The following is a 20321-nucleotide window of genomic DNA, read 5'->3' as shown; positions in this document are numbered from 1 at the left end:
TTAATCATCAAGGCCTGGTGTGTGTGTGTGTGTGTGTAGGTGTGTGATCTCTCTAACCTTGACCCCTGCAGTGCTTCCTGAACCCTCCCATGTCGGTTAGAGGACAGAGGAACGTCCTTCTGAAGAATCGTTCTTCCTTTTGCTCAGAGGTCAAATGTAGTGATGAAAACTGAACCGTCTGTCTTGAAGATTTGCAATCATAACTCGTGGAATTGATACGTTTCCTTATGGTGTGAAATAGTCTGATTTTCTTGTCAAGCCTGACTGTAAGTTCTGCTGTCCAGATATTGATGTTTTTATTAGTGCCGTCAGTCAATTCAGATTAATCACTCTCTTGCGCTGTGATTAATCACGATAAATCACTGTGCCTAACTTTAAAAGCTTGAAATATAAATATGTGCACTGTAGGTGAGGATCTACTCTGAAGTTAAGGCTGGTGGGATATTTACACTCGCCACTGTGTGTCGATCAGGACAAACTGTAGATGGGATTTCTTTGCAATCTCTCTTTATTGAGTTGGTACAGCAGTGGTACAGATGTGCAGCAAAGGATGGGCTTGGAGTTGGAGATGTGGTCTAGATCATAACAGAAATAAGCCCACATTAATTCACCTTGCACATTTATCCAGTACAAGTGGCAGCAGTGACACCTGCTGGCCACAAACTGACCACATGTTCATCAAATGCTACGACTGATAGCTAAAGAGGTTTACCCACGTGAAGTAACTTAAAATTCACAATAAACAGGCACATCAACATGTATGGATACTAACGAGCACACGAACAGTAATAAGCCAAAATACTTGAAATACTATGCAACATATACTCGCAGGTGAGAAGCTAACAATGTGCAGCATGCTAACAACGGCCCGACGAACACAACGTCATCATACCGCACAGGCGGAACTACTAAATAATAACTACCTTAACACATTTAACAACAAAACACTTACAACAAGTCAGGAACGCACATCCACCCCAACCGAAACCGTCGGCACCAGCTGCACGCCTCCACGCTCAGAGACACGGTGTTTCTGCAGCTGCTGAAAGTGCCATGGAGAACTCACCACTGGGTGGCGCACCTCCCCGTCCCAGACCAAACCAACCAACACCTGGCCCAATCTCAATAACAAACAGTAATGTCCACTCGAGCCTTTGTAACAGCCGCCCCCAAATGTATAAAGTACATTTGTTTCTAAACAGAGGCAATAATTTAAGTCTCTGATGATGAACCGTGGCTGTTGGAATCCTCAGGTACTGCAGGAAGAACAATCATCCTCGCCACTGGTCGGGTGTAGACTCGGTCCTTCACTCGAACATCTGCAGACCTGATGCGGCCGTCAGCACTTGGATGCAGCTTGGTCACTCGTCCGACTGGCCAGAGTGCTCTGGGAAGTTGAGGATCCACGAGCATGACCACCGTATCCTCAACCAGGTCAGCTTGAGAAGTCTGCCATTTCTGTCTGACTTGTAAATTGGGAAGGTATTCCCTGATAAATCTGGACCAGAAATGGTCTGCCAAAGCCTGTGAATGCCGCCAGCGGCGTTTGCTGGGAAGTTCAGTTGTAGGGTACACAACCTGGGGCAGCGACCCGTCCAGCCGCCCCATCAACAGATGATTTGGTGTTAAAGGGTCAGGGTCAGCAATGCTGGAGGATACATAACCTAAGGGTTTCGAGTTCAAAATTCCCTCCACTTCAACAAGGACTGTCCTGAGCACCTCTTCTGGCAATGGTTGGGCCCCGACAGTGGCATACAAAGCCGTTTTAACAGAACGTATTTCTCTTTCCCACACTCCACCAAAATGAGGGGCACCAGGGGGATTGAACTTGAAAGCAATCCTTTGCTTGGCAAGGGATTGCTGCAGGTCAGGAGACATCTTTGCTATGGCCTGTTGTAGCTCTCGTTCCGCCCCACGGAAGTTGGTCCCCTGATCTGAGAGAATTTCTGAAGGTGTACCCCGACGGGCTATGAATCTCCTGAGGGCCATGAGGAAGGAGTCAACATCAAGATGGGTGAGGATGTCAAGGTGGATAGCCCTGGTTGTTAAACACTTAAATATGATGCCCCATCTCTTCTCGTTACGCCGTCCGATTTTGACGTGGAATGGCCCGAAACAGTCTGTCCCTGTGGAGTAGAAAACAGGCTTAAAGAGGCGGAGACGGGCAGCCGGTAAGTCAGCCATTTGGGGAATAGTAGGCTTGGACTTCCAACGTCTGCAGTCTGGGCACTTGGACTGATGACGTCGAACTGCTTCTCTACCTCGCAGTATCCAAAAGCTTCGACGAATGTCAGCAAACAGTCGCTCAGGACCAGGATGGCATAGACGTCGATCGTAGTCCTGTATCAGAAGTCTGGTGAATGGATGGTTCGGATCTAGAACTATGGGATGTACTGCTCCTAATTCAAGATCCTTTGCCTGTCTCAGTCGACCACCCACCCTGATTTCTCCTGCTTCATCCAACTGGGGTGCTAAGGCACGTAACCTACTGTTGGTGGCAACCGGCTTCCCCAGTTTTAGAAGTCTGATCTCCTCAGGAAAGCCATCATGTTGTATCTTAGTCATAATGTGCCTCTCTGCTTTGCGATAGTCTTCAGCACTCAAACTCACATCCTTCCCAACTGCAGCTTGTAGGTTCTGTGCAGTGGATTCAAGCAGTTCCTGCCAGTCTTTGTAGGTCTCAGATTCTGGGCTTGGGAATGTGGTGGTTGAAGTTGCACCACAAAATACTGATTTCCGTAGTTCTGAGGATTCCTCTTCGAGTGGAATTGCTGGATTAGTAGGCCAGTAGTCTGAGGCCTGAAGTAAGAAAGAGGGTCCTTGGTTCCATCTGGTGTGTTCAGACAACTCCTGTAGGGTCTTACCCCGAGTGATGTCGTCAGCTGGATTGCTGGCTGAATCCACATAACGCCAAGACTGTAGATCTGTTAGGTCTTGAATTTCAGCCACTCGGGTGCCCACAAATACTTTGTAGCGACATGAGTCCGATAGTATCCATCTTAACACGGTGGTGGAATCTGTCCACAAGGTGGTAGTGTCGATCCTCAAGGTGAGTTCTGCACTTAACAGCTTAGCTAGCTGGGCTCCTGTTAAGGCTGCAGAAAGCTCCAACCGAGGTATGGACAGTTGTCGCCTGGGGGCTACTCGTGAGCGGGCTAGGAGGAAGGATAGGTGGATTTGACCCTGACTATCCTCAGTCCTGAGGTATGCAACTGACCCATAAACCTGCTCCGACGCATCACAAAAGATGTGTATTTGCCTGTTCGTGACTGAAGCATCATCGACTGCAGGAGTGAAGTGTCTGGGTAAGGTGACTTGTGGCAGTAGCTTGAGTTCATCTTCCCATTGCTCCCACAGTTGCTGTAGATCTAAGGGAAGCAGTGGGTCATCCCAGTCCCGATGCTTCTCCCATAGTTGACGAACCAGCACCTTGGCACGAGTCGTGTAGGGCAGGATGTAACCCAAGGGATCATACTGGGAAGCAAGAACTTTGTAGATGTTCCTCATGGTCAAAGGTCCATAATTAATGGGCCTGTGTTTGTAGCCTATGACATCTTTATGAATGTTCCAACTGAGTCCAAGTGTGTTTTCAAAGGGATCGGACTTGTCTTGTGTCAGCCAGAGTTCTGCAGTGGGGGAACGGGATTCACTTGGTAGGTGACTGATCACCTCCGTCGCATTACTTGCCCACTGACGAAGGTCGAACCCTGCTGAAAGAAGCAATGCTCTTAATTTATCCACCAAGGCTCTTGCTTCCTCTGCAGATGGCAAACTTTGCAACCAGTTGTCGACATAAAAACACTGCTCCACAGAAAACCGCACATCCTCTCCATCTTGACTGTGGTCGGTAACGTGACGCTGGAGGGCATATGTTGCACAGCAGGGGCTACAAGTAGTGCCAAAGGGAAGTACCTGCCATTCGTAGATGTCTGGTGGTCGGTCTTTGACCTGGTCCCGCCACAAGAACCTCAGGAGGGGTCTATCTTCTGGTAGGAGGCGAACTTGGTGAAACATCCCCTTTATATCACTGCTTATGGCAATGGCATGTTCCCTGAACCGTAGCAGCACTCCTAAGAGCGATGCTCCGAGGGTAGGTCCAGGTAGTAGGAAGTCATTGAGGTTGAGACCTTGGTACTGGTGGGAACAGTTGAACACAAGCCTGTTCTTGTTATTATGGCTCACCATATGATGAGGGATGAACCATGACTCTCCATCAGCTGTGGTTTCTTGGGGATCAAGTTTTGCCACAGTACCTGCCTGGACCAGTTTCTGAATCTCCTCCTGATATATATTAGCCATTGTTGGGTTCCTACTTAATCTCCTCTCATTGTTCCGCAGGTTGGACATTACTGAATCAGGAGAGGCTTTGAGGGCAGGCATGGTTTTCTTTCGAAGCAGTGGTGTAGCGTAACGGAGAACCCCATCCACACACACGCGCTCCGTCTTCTTCTCCAACAGGTCCACAGCCTCTTGGTCCAGTTTGGAACGAGTTACTGTCTTCTCGTTCCGGTAGGGAAGAACATCAGTCTGCCAGAGTTTCTCTACATTCCTCAGCAGCTCAGTGTTAGAGTGGGAAACTGATGTGAACAAGCACTGTGGGTGTTGGAGACCACTGGTTGCTATTCTCATTGGTCCCTGAAGAGCCCATCCGAGTCTGGTTCTGACTGCAGCAGGTGCACCCGGTGGACCTAACCGGACTGGTTCGATAGGGGTGATAAGGTGAGGGTTGTCTGTACCAATGAGGATCAGAGGCTGTGCATTCTTAAAGGGATGCAGAGGCAGATCAGACAGATGCTTGAACTGCTTCCGGAGTCTGTCAATTGGGTAGGACTGTTCTGCTAGGACCAGACGATCAGCAGTAAAGGCTCCATTCACAGCGAAGCGGCTGTGACTGCTAAAGGAAGGAGATATATGAAAGGAAACTGAAGCACCTCTCAGTGTCTGGATATCCTGCCTTATAGTTCTCAGATTCAAAGTCTCTGGATTTCCCTGCAGGCCAAGCTTGTGGGCAGCGGAGGGCAGGAGCATTGTGCGTTCAGAACCATCATCGAGCAGAGCATAGGTCTTGAGGCTGTGGTTCTTGTGATGCAAAGTGACTTGGACCACTTTCAGCAAGACTCTGCTGACCTCGAGTGGTCTGTCAAGATAAAGCATGTCAGTGGTGGTACTGATGAGACAACTCTCCTCCTTAGTCGTTTCTTTGTTGGCTCTGGTGTTTACATCATGGAGCACCTGAAGATGCTTCCCTTGACATAGGTTACAGGGTTTCCGGAGATCGCACTGAGCTGCATGATGAGATCTTGCACAACGCCAACATCTGTTGTGGTCCTTTATCCACTGAGACAGTTGGTCCTTTGACAACTTCTGAACGTCAGAACACTGGCTGAGATAATGGTGCGTACTTTCACAGTAGGGGCAATAACGTTCTGCTTTGGTGCCCTTCTTCCCTGAATAATTGGGAACTGAACCGTCCTTGGATCCATGCAGTATAGTGGTGACCCTCTTCTTCTGATGAATTGCTTTGTCTTTAGTTCCTGATCCAGAATCATGACTATCAGAATTATGACACCACGTTTCATACTGGAGCCATTCAGCAAAATCTACCAATGTGTAGACGGCGTTGGGATGGCGGAACATAGCTCGTCGGAAGTCTGCACGCTGATCTGCAGGCAATTTACTCAGCAGGCGGGCTACATGTGATCCACATTTTAGCTCAGCATCACCCTCTGGGCCCAATGTTCTGAGCAACCCGACCAGAGACTGGACTTGGAGAGCAAACTTCTCAAATGCTGCTGAGTCACCTCGGCGGACATCTGGAGCATCCATTACACTGGCAATCCTATTCAATGCCATCTGATGTGGCTGGCCAAACTTCTCATTGAGGGCCTCCATAGTGTCCGAGTATGGTGTGGCGGAGTTCAAATAAGAATCTGCGATGAGTTTGGCTTCCTCAAGTTTGAGGTGATCCACCAGGATTTGGTACTTGAACAGCTCTGTCCCATCAGGAGGTAACAGATTAGTTAAGGCAATCTTTAGCCGAGCAAAGTCGCTGGGGTCTCGTCTGGCAAAGTAGGGAATGCTTGGCCTAGGACCTCGATAGGTTTGTTCAGTGAGAACTGGTAAGGTCGAAGGAGGATGCAAACCTGTTGTTGATTCCAAGCATTCTGCCCTTGGTGACCCATGAACATCTGTCAGCATCTCCTCTTGCGTAGTGGTAGGTCCACGGAACTGTTGTCTTCCTACTCCAATATGAGGAGGGTGAGATGGCGGTTGATATCTGGTATCGCTGTGCCTCATCTTTCCTTGTTGCACCTCCACGTTACTGTTACTAACATAAGCTGTATGATGTGGTGCAAAAGGAGGCTTACTTTGACGCATCATGCTCTGACTCTGATTCTTTATGAGCTGTAGATCACTCATCAGCTTCTCCAACATAGTCAGAACTGGCTGGGATGGTGGAGAAGGCTCAAATTCCTCTCTTGTTTCAGGCCATGGTGGAGGATCAGGCCATTCCTCCTCCTCCTCATTGTTCGCCAGCTGTGTTGGAGGTGGTGGTGGTGCATATGCTGGTGGTGGGACTCCAAACCTCTGCTGGACAGTGGCTGTGCTCTGCTTGGGAGGTCCCATCCTCCTCTTCATTTCTTCCTTTAATTCTCTGAGTTCAGCCAATTCAACACGCACTGCCTTTTTAGACTGCTCAAATTCAGCTCTCTGTCTTCTTAACAGCTCCAGCTCTGAGCGGTATAGTGAGGAGGTCTGCATTAACTGTCTGGGGTGTGAAGATGCAGAATAATCTCTGAAGTCCTCTTCTGATAAGCTCTTCCACCGCTGTGGTTCAGTAACTCTCTGTTCTGGGGAACCAACCCACTCATCTACCGTGATTTCCCATTGACTGTTGGGCCATCGTGGTGTACTAGATGGGGGGGTGAGGGGTGTCATCTTGGCAGCTCCCTCTTCTGGTGAATACGAGCTATCATAGCATCCAGTACCAGCTTGTACACCTCCATAATCAAATGAAGGCTGAAGATGAAGCCCCATATAACTGGTTTCATAATCCTGTAAATATGAAGGTGGGCGTGTTTGCCGCTTCGGTCTAAGTGTTGCTTCTTGGCTGGTCTGCATGCTGAACAGTGGTAAGTGTCCTGATCCGGCTCGAAGGACCAAAAATTGTAGGTGAGGATCTACTCTGAAGTTAAGGCTGGTGGGATATTTACACTCGCCACTGTGTGTCGATCAGGACAAACTGTAGATGGGATTTCTTTGCAATCTCTCTTTATTGAGTTGGTACAGCAGTGGTACAGATGTGCAGCAAAGGATGGGCTTGGAGTTGGAGATGTGGTCTAGATCATAACAGAAATAAGCCCACATTAATTCACCTTGCACATTTATCCAGTACAAGTGGCAGCAGTGACACCTGCTGGCCACAAACTGACCACATGTTCATCAAATGCTACGACTGATAGCTAAAGAGGTTTACCCACGTGAAGTAACTTAAAATTCACAATAAACAGGCACATCAACATGTATGGATACTAACGAGCACACGAACAGTAATAAGCCAAAATACTTGAAATACTATGCAACATATACTCGCAGGTGAGAAGCTAACAATGTGCAGCATGCTAACAACGGCCCGACGAACACAACGTCATCATACCGCACAGGCGGAACTACTAAATAATAACTACCTTAACACATTTAACAACAAAACACTTACAACAAGTCAGGAACGCACATCCACCCCAACCGAAACCGTCGGCACCAGCTGCACGCCTCCACGCTCAGAGACACGGTGTTTCTGCAGCTGCTGAAAGTGCCATGGAGAACTCACCACTGGGTGGCGCACCTCCCCGTCCCAGACCAAACCAACCAACACCTGGCCCAATCTCAATAACAAACAGTAATGTCCACTCGAGCCTTTGTAACATGCACAGTTGTGGTTCTTGCAGGAACGTTGCCCTGGGCAATCCCCTCCTTTTCCTGCGCTCCAACCAATTAAAATGCAAGAAATTATCAGATTTTCTTTTTTTTTTTTTTTGTAGCAGAAAGCAGGTCATGTAATCTCCCAGAAGTCAATAACAACTAAAGAAAACTTACTCCACTACACATGCATACAAGTTTACAAATCTGTTTATAATAATACATATGATATTTTTGTGTTTGGGTGCTCCACCTTTCTGATGCTGCCCTGGGCAACTGCCCATATCGCCCATATCAAAAACAAAAAATAAATTCACTTTTTAAAGTTTTTATTTAATTATTTCATCTGTTTGGCTCTTTATTAAGCAATATTTTTAACTGTAATAAAAGGACTCTTACATTTGATTGGTTAACCTGCAACCAATCAGGTGTAGACCAATCTTTTCTGTATCAATGACTTTGGTGAAAATCAGTTCATAAAGCACAGTACAATGAAATTATGAACCAAAAAAAAGTTTTAACAATTTAACATTATTCTGCCAATAAAATATTTAAGCTTTTAAATGTAACGCGTTCATAAAATGTTACATTTTATTTGAGCTTTAATTTTACGTCTCATTATTATATAAAATGATGTTAATTTTGGCTGTGGGTAAACCACAGAGTTCCACTGAGAGATTTCTGGATGTGACAGCTAACCCTATCAGGGCCAGTAACGCTGCCGTTTGTAAAATATGCTTTCAAAAGAGAAGAAGTAGAAGAAGAGGAAGAACTGCAACTGAAGAACAAAGGGATTTCCCACGAGGTTATTAGAGCAGCTTTCCTTTCCTGAGGGGTTCCACAGACAAATTGTCCAAACAACTCATTTGGCAACACACTCAATTCCCTAAAAACAAGAGTCATTATTAGGGTCCCAAGCCTGTGGAAGCAAGCAAACTGTTTTTGTTTTGCTTTTTGTTCATCTGCTGGTAATCTGAGGCACCATTTTCTTTATCTGCTGCTTGTTGTAGATGTCTGCAGAGAGTTCTGACAGACGTTAGTGGGCCAGTCGGGATGATGAAATTCTCTTCACACGCTGCTGGAGCTGACCGGAGAGCAGGACCAGAAGGTGAGAATTTATTTGCTCTCATTCTACGCTGAGGTCAAATAGTTTACAAAATCCACAATTTGCTTCATTGTTTTGCATTAAAGTTGTCTCTGCACTAGTTCTGAACTTTAAACCACTTTTTAAAACGACTACATCAGCTGTTCTATCACAGGCCATGTGATAGTCAGGTGAATACCTAATACAGTACATTAAGCTGTTGGCATTACAAACACCATGCAGCTTTTATACAGCACATGGAGAGACATCACACATTTCTGAATGTTTTTTTAATATATTTGACTGGGAAAAATGTTGAATTTTGATTTACATCACTGGTTAGAATTCAGCTGTCAACTAATAACTGAAAGGTTGCATTTTATTGGTATTTTTATGGCAACTGCTTTCCTCAATCTGTTTGATATTCTGAGATGCATTTACTCTTTGGAAGTTTACGTTGACTAACTGGCCGCTGCATTTTCTTTACCTTTTTTTTATGAATAAATGCTTAATGAGTGGAGGAGATGTAATTATATATTTTTTCAGATGTATTTGAAAATATGAGATAATTTTCTTCGAATGTTCCTTTGCATTCTGGACTTTCAAACGATTTGCAGTCAGGTCAGTTTAAAAAGGAATCCAACCACTGTGTGCAGGAAGGAGTCATTAAGAAAAAAATAATCATTCCAGAAAACAGAATCCGAGTTCAAGGAAACAAGAAGAGCCATAGAGAATTCTGGGTAAATTTGCTTGATAAGTGAGGTGAGATGTAGACGCCTCACATTGTACAATCATAAAGGCAGCATGATCACTGTTGAGCTCAATAGTGTGTGAAATCAGTCTGATTTACAAACAAAAAAAGAGAGAGAAAAAAAAACACCTTAGTTCTTTTGTAAAGGAGCAGAGGAAGAACTGGAAAACCAAAGTCAAGAGAAAGCTCAATGGATGGTACTTTAACAGAAACATTAACTTCCATTATGTTTGAATTGCTAGTCGTCTTTTCCAAACCTCAAACCTCCATCTGTAGACTGAGTCCTCATCACAATACCAGGACAATACTGAACCATGAAGTCACAGGAGAAGAAATAAACCTTTTAATAAATATGCTATTTGCTCCAAGGCTTCTGTTTCTTCATGCTCACTGTATTTCTTTTTGCTGGACTGATTGGGTCATCTGACCTGAGGACTGTGCTATCAGTTTGTTTTGAGTGTTGGCTCCGTTATGGAGTGATGACTCACCCAGGGTAAACCCAATCTCCTGGTCGGTCCAACCGTCCCATTCCCCTGGAAGAAACCTGAAAAGGAGTAAACAAACATTTATATCCATTTATAAGTTATAATCAGTGTTCAGTTCAAGTCCCCCAACTGTCAGACAACATAAAAAAAAGCCTTTGAATCCTTGTTACATTAAAAAATGATAAGGTACCTTAACCTCTCCAAGCTAGCCTGCAAATTGAGTACATGTTCATAAAACAAGCAAATGAGAAGAAAGTTTGTTCTAATCTTTAATAGACATGTTGATGAAATTCCTAACCCCAAAGACCAAACCCCTTCTGCGGTTGTGTTATTGGGAAATCGAGATCAGGTCACCACAGTCGATCAATCCGTTGGATGGACGATCTCTAGATGAGAACCTTTACCGGCTCTGCAACTCTAGTACTCGAGTTACTGTCCTGCAACTTAAGGAGGGATCAATACTTGAATGGTTAATGACCAGGACTTTTCAAAACTTGCTGAAATGCTAAGAAAGTATTTCAGCCTTCTGATTTGGGTGTGTTGGTGCAGGAAGACATCCAGAGGCTGCAGGACAGAGGCACTCCCGGTTTGCAGACCCCCTGATGTAATCTCTGAAACCATGTTGTTGGTATTTATAGGTTGCTAGATCCTATCCAAAGAGACCACTCAACATTGAACAATGTGTGCTCAAGGTTTCTGTGGTTTCTTGATTCCCACTTTACATAGAGCTTGAAATTATACTGTGAAAGCAGCTTGTTATGGGTTGCATTGTGGACAAACTGCCTGAGGCGTGTGTGACCTTTTGAGGGCCTCTTGCAACCTCATTGTTATGGTGGTGCATCATTTAAAGCCTCACTGCTTTAAACCTAACAACGTAGTCTTCAATTATTAACCCCAAAAAAGTAGCTTGTTTGTCTGAAAACAGTCGGAACAAACCGTGACAAATGTGTTGAGACATATAGTGTTTTAATGTAGATTTGTTCCTAAAGTAACAAAGAAAACGTCCTCCACGGATGTTACGTGTTTCTGATTGTTTTCTTGATCTCGTCCTTTTTTTGACTAAAACTAACCATAAACTGGCACAATAACTCACAGCATATTACATAAAGCACACCATGAAAACCATCCATTTGAAATGATAAATATGTCAAATCTATTCTTGACCTTGCATTGTATGATTGAACTTCATGCACAAATAACTCCAACAATAAGAAGAAAATAGTTCAGAATGATCTTTGATCTGATGTAGAGATCAAAGTGTATCTATTACTTCACCAAAAAATGTTTTTTTATGTAAGAGTATGAATCAAGGTATTCAGAAAAAAACAGCACACAGTTTCCTTTCCTATTTTTTTTTATATCAAACACTTCAATGTATGTTGCTGATGTGATCGATCAAAAACAATCAGATCAACAAACAGGATTTCGAGGCTTTCCATGTTTTTTTATGGCCAAATCTTTACTTTGCTTTCACACCCTGTGATGTAAAAACCTTAGAGGACACCTATACTGTCCAACAGTGGTGTAAAAAATATTTTTAAGAAGTGATGGCGTGTAGGATTCCAGTCACAGGTGGCGAATAAACAAGTGAATCGCAACAAAATGTTACGGTCTCACAGAAAACCAGCTGTGTAAAATAAAACAAAAGTCTAAAACGTCTTCCTGTTCTCCCTCCAATACTGGAAATGTTCACAGAATCCATATTACGACATGTAAACCATGTTTTATGTCTCCTTAAAATTTCTATAGCATAATCAATAAAAGATAAATAACAGAAATTTGATCCATGAATAATGTGTTCTGTACAACTCACAACCCAGGCCAACAACGGTCTCTCAGGGCTTTCCTCATTACGTCACCCTGTTGAGGACAAGTGAACGTGATAATGGTGCAACAGTACACAGACACATGGGTCCAGAGGTAAATGAATTCGAAAGGATAGCCTGGACCCCAAGGCAGCTGTGGTGCTGAAGGTCACACGTCTGAGTGGCTCCTGAAGGACGCGGAAAAGAGATCCAGGCCGTAAAAGCCCTGATGGCAGCACATTAGGCTGCGTACAGGGAGGAGCCGCCAGAACATGGACACACATACACACCGCAACAAGCCAAACGCCGGATCCGGTTTCACCTCATGGGATTTGTTGGGCGTCCTCTTAAATTGCACATGACCCACGCTTCTCCCCAACACACACACACATACACACCTATTGTGTGATTGACATATCACACAGACGATGTTGGCTACGTTGCACCCAGAAACAAAAACAATTTTATTTTATTTTTTTGGTCTTGGGACATTTAGGACAAGTTCACATTTTAAATACCACGTTTTTGTTTGTATTGATGTTTCTAGGGTTTGACTGACCTCGCTTTAACATGACAAGAAACTGAAAAGAGACAACACAATGCGGCTTTAACAGGGCGCTCCAGACTCTGTGGTTATCTAATAAAACCAATGTTTCCGATGCGTTTTCTTGTCTGAAAAAGGCAAAAACACTTGACTAGCGCTTCTGGGTTTTTAAGTCTGCACTCTCAGATAAGTGGTGAGCGGCTTTGTGAATCAGCAGCTCCTCTGTAATCAAATGTAATAGAAGACCTAAAACGAGAGATTCAAAGCCTGGACGTGGAAGAGGGGGGGAATTGACTGAACTAGACTGTCAGTAGGGACAATTGCAGCCATTCCTATAGTCAAAAAATAATGGATGCGACTGCAAAGTGCTATTTCTTGTGGGACATACAGTATGGAATTCAAAGAATAGATGAGAAATGCATTGATTTTGCTTCATCATGCAACAAATCTTTCCATGCCTTGCTGATGGGCTAAAGAAACCCCACGGCGGCGAGTGGACGAAAGAACCACGTCGCACTCAACTCATTAAAAGTTGGAACGGCAGCTAGTAATTCATTTCAGTTTTTCTCACCCTTCATGTCCAACCGCCTGTCACTTTTAAGCAATACTCAGAAAATACAGAATAAGAATGTATCTTTTTTTTAATTATCATTATTAAAATGCATTTTTTTAAATTCACTACAAGATGTACTAGTCGTATTTGGAATGCCTTTCACAATCTAAAAAGTCTGTAATTGACAGTCTGGAGATTAAACTTATCTGTGCGTATAAAGTACAAATATTAAAAAAAGGAAAATCCTTGAAAATGAGACACTAAGGCAACACAGCTGTCATAAACTTATGTTAAAGGAGCAGTGTTATGTAAAATCAACTTTTTTAACCTATATATTATGTTAGAATGCTATTCCCTCATCAAAAACATATCTGGAGTGTTCTGAGTCTTTCATGCATGTTTGAGAAATCCTTAAGGGTTCAATGGCATGCTAAAATCGCGTCGCCATTTAGTGGCCTGGCATGACAACTACAGCGGATTAAAAGTTGTCTTGGAGGCGCAGTCAAAACGAGGAACCTTTAATCAATCAACATCCACAGATTCCGTCAGATTCCAGACAGTGTGAACAAAGCCTGAGTCGTCCTGAGGCTTTGTACAGGTCACAGGTCAAAGAGGTGGAGGGAAGCCTGTGACATGCGGGGAAACTCTTGACCAGTCAGGCACTGACTTCTCTGGAGTTGGATGTACAAATGTAAAAAAAAATAAAAAATTGAATCTTACATTTAATTTTTAACTTAAGTGAAACATTTATCGTTTTTTCAGATTTATTTCAGTCTTTTCAGTGTGTAGACGAACAACATGTCCAATGTGTCTATAAGACTCAAAAAGTGCAGCATGGTACTTTCTGCGTCATCCTTCACAGTAACATGCCGCATTCATGGCTGATCAGAAAGTTTAAATATGTCACACACATTCATTAAATATATCTGACAGACAGTGGAAGGTCAGCATGTGCAGTGCAGGTATAATCCCTCCCCGGACTGCATGTCACTGAGTTACGTTGGGTATACAGGCCCTAAGAGTTACAGACCCATGTAGGGTTATGGACTGAGGTGGGAGAGTTTGGTGTGATACTCATAAGATGCACATTAATACATGAAACCTGGATTAGCTGGTGATTTCAGCCCATACAGGGTAGCATTATCAAAAAAGGTAACTTGGATGGTGGATCGGCTACAGCCTCAGGATCAGTCAGAACCTCAGAACCTCAACTAAGTCTGAATTAGCGACAGGCTGGTCGGCAGGTGACTCTTGAACTGGACCAGAACTGTGGCCCCTTCGGCCCTCGGCTCACACTGTGACGGAACTGTCCTCAGAACCGGAAAGACAACAGCTGATTTCTTGGTTCATCTCCCATAGGAAGAAACGTAGTATTACAACACGAGCTACATCAACTGCAACTGCAACTGCAATTCATACATACATCATCATTTATATTGGTTTCTGTCCATTTCCTACCAACAGGTTAACGGTTTGATTGAAAATGGAGTGATCGGTTATTTAGTTCGATTGTGTTCAAAACAAAGGAATGCTGCACTTCTCACTGCCTTCAGCTAAACATATTCAGATGACAGAGAAAGCTTCACATCCAAGCAAATTGTTGTCATGATTAAGAACGGCCTGTTCAAATAGATCCTGTAAAGTGAATTGGATCGGGGCAGGCATGATCTTCTTTCCCATCTTCACCAGATTGTGAATCTGGATCGTTGAGTTGTCCGTCAAGTTGCCAAACCAGCAATGATCCCATACCTAAAGACATATTCATCCATCAATTTTTTTACCTGCTTATCTTTGCAGAGTCACTGGTTGACTTCACAAGGTGCCCATCTCCAGAAGTCATTGGGTGAAAGGTGGAGTACACGCTGGACAGGTTCTATTTAGTGTCAATGTCAGTGACGTCTCAAATGGCCTTTCACATTTCCTTTATGTCAGAATTTTTTCTCTGCAGACGAGTTATTTTAAACTGTTCAGTTTCTATCGAAACTTCATTGTTCTCCAATACTTGCATTCCCCTTGTTGTTCGGAGACCACCCAACAGTTTATGGGGTGTTACTCTGATGCTGAAGAGTTTCAGGAAGGATTAATTATTTTGATCTTCAAAATGTAGACTGGTAGGTCTCTGACATCCTATAGATACGAACATCCTTTAGATATGAACTTGTCACTAAAGTGGGTTTATGTTTATATTGAAGCCCTGGACATCGTTCTATGGCAGCTGCTTGCCCTTTTTAAATCCACAGGTCCAATCCAAATTTGGTCTTATCAAAGACATTTAAGGTCAGGCTTGGTTAGCCTGTTTGCTCAGTTTTCTTTTAAGATGTCTCCCATCGACATGATTGGCTATTTTCGTTTCAGTTCAGTCCAACTCCATGATAAAATCTACCAATTTGATAATCTGAAGCTGCCTTTGATCTGCACATAGACATCGGTTGTTGTTAGGCATCTTTCCGTTTTTCACATTTCTATCACAGTTTCACTTTGGTTAATGGAAGGAAATGTTTTTTCTATGTCTTTTCAATTAAAAATGGCCCCGGGGGGATGCTGGGTACCAGTTCTTTGCAAAGCCCTGTCTGTAGCTTGGCAAAGCCCTGTCTGTAGCTCTGTAAAACAATGGACCAACTTTTCCTTTGGGGAAACTAAAAAATGATTTTGTGGGCCAGGCAGCCAAAAAAAAAAAAAAACAGATCAAAGTGGTGACTGTTATCCAACTAAAATGTTGTGAAAACCATGTTTACAATCTAATGTCAGTGCAGAGTTTAGCCTGCAACATGATTTATCCATAAACATCTCATCCCATTTGCTCAAGTCGCAAATGGGAAGCAACTCACTTCAGTTATTCCCTTTGCAACACAGATTTTGTTTTTTTTTTTAAGCTGAACTGTTAAATATCAGCAGCTGTAGTATGGTATCGATTCATTTATAAACCGCATGGCTCTCATTTGCATTGCCATTTATGATTACTATTCAGTGAACATTGCTTTGGGCATTATAAATAGTGTTCACAAACTCTGAGTCATATTTAGAGGAACATTTTTTGATTTAGACTTGTGACATTTAGAAATATGCTTGCAAGAGTGATAAAATGAGCACTGCACCACAGCTCTGTGGGAAATGTAAAAATATACCAGACGGCGGTCCAAACAAATCAGAAATATACTGGAGAGAGAAACAAAGAAACACCAACAATAATTCATAATTGTTTACTTTGTTACAGGCGATCCATTATGGTTTGTTTAAATCAAGTTAAGGCATGCCTATGGGTGATATAAAACATGATCATTACATTATTTTCATTTTTATTTTGCATAAAATCCTCAAAAAAATGAGATTTTGAGCTCCTTTTATAATGTGCTGTTTTAGGATTACGTCACTTTTATGCAAATAAGCTCCTGCTGGCCACGCCCCTGGCCTAATATCAAAAAGGCTGCAAATAAGATGGACAATTGTACAACAGTACAACAGAAGTGGAGCCTCCTGCACAATCATCAAGGATGCAGCAGCTGGTTTCTGAATGGTAAGTCAACAATTAAACTCTTGTCTTTTCCAGCAGCCATTGTACAGCAGTAAAAGCAGCTGACTAGGTTCATCTGGGTTGCTAGGTAATGGGGCAGTACTCGCCAATTGTGATGTTATAATTAGGAGGCTTTTAAAGACACCAAAAAACAGTAGGGTTATGCCAGAAAACATCTGGATGGTTCATTTTAGCACTTGGACCGTTTCTGGAGGCAGTAGAGACTCAAATGGAAGTGTAAACATGTAAAAAGTGAATTTTGTAAATGTTTTGCAAAATAAATATTTATTTTTTATTTATTTGATCTTTATACAGGGTATCCTATTGAGATCCCAGATCTCATTTACAAGTGAGTTTAATAAAACAAAATCACCAGCACAGCAACAAAATACCAGCCCTGTTCTGGGACTGAAACAGTTTTAGTGATTAGGTTCTGAAAGGGGCAGAGTTATCAATCAATCAATCAATCAATCAATCAAATTTTATTTGTATAGCACATTTCAGCAGCAAGGCATTTCAAAGTGCTTTACATAATTAAAAACAGAAACACAGAGTCATGTAACATTGAATAAACAGTAAGAAAAAGAAAGAGATAATAATAATAATAATAATAATAATAATAATAATAATAATAATAATAATAATAATAATAAAAGAAAAAAAAAGAAAAGTTAATAAATAAATAAAAAATAAAGATAAAAAGTATTAAAACCCGCACCCCTTTTCAACCAGGGGGGGACGGCACCCGCACCCCTTTCCAGGCACATAGTGTCATTTTATAGCACAATCGAGTAAATATGTTACCATCAGTTGTTATAAAAATGCTGTATATATCAAATATGACTTAAAAACGCTTTTACTTCCTGATTTAACACTTTGAAATTGGGGTTCTGTCTCTTTAAGGAACTCCTGCTCTCTGTGAAGCTCCACCTTCAAGTAGGCATTATAACAATGCTGTTTGAACAACATTTTTACTAGCGCTGCTCGGACAAGTAGTTTGCTAATTTCTGCTGGCTAGTCTGAAGGAGCTGAGTGGTTGAGATCTGCTCTGCTAAGTGGAACCCAGGTGTTTTGGCTGAATTGTTGCCATGGAGATGAAAGGATTTCTCAAACATGCAGGAATGAATCAAGGCACCACTCCAGGTATGTTCATGAGATATTAACACTATAAAATTATTTAAAGCTCAAAAGTTGATTTTACATTATACCGCTCACTTAACCTTCCTGTCTGGTGTTTTTCAGAAACACCTGTTACGTGGGTCTAAATGTAAGGAAATGAAGAAGGGGTTATGGGAAATGTAGTCGTGTGTGCGCGAACACACTTGGTGGATAAAACTGATTCTGAATGTGAATAAAATAATCCGGTCTAAACACCATCAGCTGGATATTTTCAGTGGAGGTTTGTAGATCAGAAGTCTCTACTGACCCTGGCCCGCTGCCACAAACAGTTGACCTCAGAGAACACCGGCGTGCCGCGCCGCACCGTGAACATCTGTAGCCGCGCGTACGGTTAGCCGCTTCCCACTGGCCGCGGCCTCAGGAGCAAAGTCTGGGCATGTATCCGCTCAGCGGTCACCGAGCTCAGGTACAGCAAAATGCAGCAGAAGCCCAAGGTCAAACGAAGTCAGACTATTAAACCTGTTCATGCTGAACATGACCCCCCCCCACCACCACCCTGTACTCCCACCCATCATCGCCGGCTTGGTACAGTCAAATCCCCTCTTCTTCTCCCTTTATCTCATCCTCAGACTCTCCGTGTTTCCATCCCCCGCACCCATGAAAGCGCCGCTGCTGCCAAAAACCTGCCGCCCTCAGCACCGGCAGAGGACCGTCTCTCAGCCTGTCTCTTCCTGCAGATACACACACTTCCTTACTAGTGAGTAAGCATGTGTGTGTGGTTTGCTCACACATTTTTTTTCCCCCTCCTCCCAGGTTATCCTGATGTATCCTCCTCCACATCTCACTCCCAGCTCTCTCATTTTTTTCTTTTTCTTTGACCTCTATAAGCCCTCCCCCTCTCCGCTGTGACTGGCTGCCAGAACTGCCCACCATGTTGTCTATGGGCTTATTCTCTCTGACAGCTCGGAATAAACAGCCGGGCTTTGCATTCGTTTTACGAGAGGACGGCGAGGACCAACTCTGAAAAACATGACACTTTTTTCTCCTCAAACAGAAAACGCTGCGTGCGACACAGCTCCCTTTCAGTCCGTTCACTTACTTTGACAACCATTTTTTGCCGACAACGCTTTTGAAACTTCTTTTAGACGTACATTTGATGTTTTCTACCTTACATTTTTTGTTGAAATAAATTGGAAGAAAAAAAAAAAGCTCCTTTACCTGCTGCATTTGCAGAGGCAAAAGCTGATAAAAATAGCTTGTTGCACCCCGCCGTCCATGGGGAAGAACAACTTTTCACGCTAAAGAAAGTGTGGAGCTTAGTGAAAGTGATGGTTCATATAGCGAATGTGAAAAATGAAAACGAGGCACAATCAGACTCAGCGTGCATCGCTTGAAACATCTCAGAAAACCAGCCGTTAAAAAGCCGTTTTAATTTGTTTTGGGTACAAAAAAGAACAAAAAAAATCAATTGTCACTACTTGTGCATTGTTGCTGCTTTTATAACTGAAAAAAGAACAAAAACAAAGTGAAGCAGAGCAGCAGGTAAAAGGAGGCTGAATGAAAAGAATCAGACTTCTCAGTGATTGTTATCGTCAGCGTCTGATCGTCAGCGTCTGATATATATATATATATATATATATATATATATATATATATACTGTATATATATACTGTATATATTTATCTTTTTACATATGTGTAATTCACAACAAAGGATGTCTCATGACATATTGGTGTGAGATAAAACATCAGTTTTAAGCAGAGCAGCAACAGAAACCTGATCCCAGCTGTCGTCATTCAGCCTCGCACGGCAGGAGAGAAGAAACATTTAAAGAGTCTAAATCAATAGAGGACATATCACAATAACTGGACTATCAGCCCACATGATTATCTTAAATTACTTCACATGAAGGCGAGGTGGAGAGCAGAACTCAGAGCATGGATGATCACAGGCCGGCTGACAGCGCCCCCTGGCTTCAGGGTATCTAGTTCCTTTGCTATTTTTATCAAATATTTTAGTATTTTTGAGGCTTCCTCATTAAAAACAGGTTAGAAACGACATGCCTGCTATGGACAGATGATTGCAACAAGCCAGAAAAAAAAAAAAGGAAAAAAAAAACTAAGTCATTCAACTTATGTGAAAATTTAAATAAAACCTGAAATATGTATCTAGTATTCATGGATTTTCCGTTGGAAAGTTAATCTAAACTATTCATGGAAAATCTTCCTTTTCCCAGATTTGTTTGTCGAGCGAATATGTCTAAAATATTCTAAAGAAAATGTGGCTTAATAAGCTTAGTACGCAACAGTCATCTTGGCCTGCTATTGGCTGGCACTTGGAAACCAGCCAATCCAGAAGCAGCATTTATTTTCATTAGTGCTGATAGGTTGTAACTATAAGAGTGGAGATAAGGAAGACTGTAGACGATAGCCTCTGTGGTAAGGCTCCATCTACAGTGCAAATGAATGACTATGTTTTATCTGCAAGCTCGGTCAGTTTGACCCTTGACTCTGGGTCAGGCAGCCGCTCCGAGACCATCATACCACCA

General features: G+C 42.9%; 1 long non-coding RNA gene across 1 annotated transcript; it reads right to left on the bottom strand.

The window, feature by feature from the left end:
• Window positions 1–490: 490 nt before the first annotated feature.
• Window positions 491–2023, bottom strand: LOC145548648 (uncharacterized). The gene is made up of 2 exons (XR_014084658.1): window positions 953–2023; window positions 491–575 (listed from the first exon to the last, which is right to left on the bottom strand). It is a non-coding gene; the product is annotated as an uncharacterized LOC145548648 (long non-coding RNA).
• Between the last annotated feature and the right edge of the window lie 18298 nt (window positions 2024–20321).

The sequence above is a fragment of the Poecilia reticulata genome, chromosome 18, assembly GCF_904066995.2.
Source record: "Poecilia reticulata chromosome 18, P_reticulata-male-v2, whole genome shotgun sequence".
In the NCBI taxonomy this organism is placed as follows: domain Eukaryota; kingdom Metazoa; phylum Chordata; class Actinopteri; order Cyprinodontiformes; family Poeciliidae; genus Poecilia; species Poecilia reticulata.
Note: the sequence above shows the minus strand (reverse complement) of the source record. Positions and strands in the feature narration are given on the sequence as shown.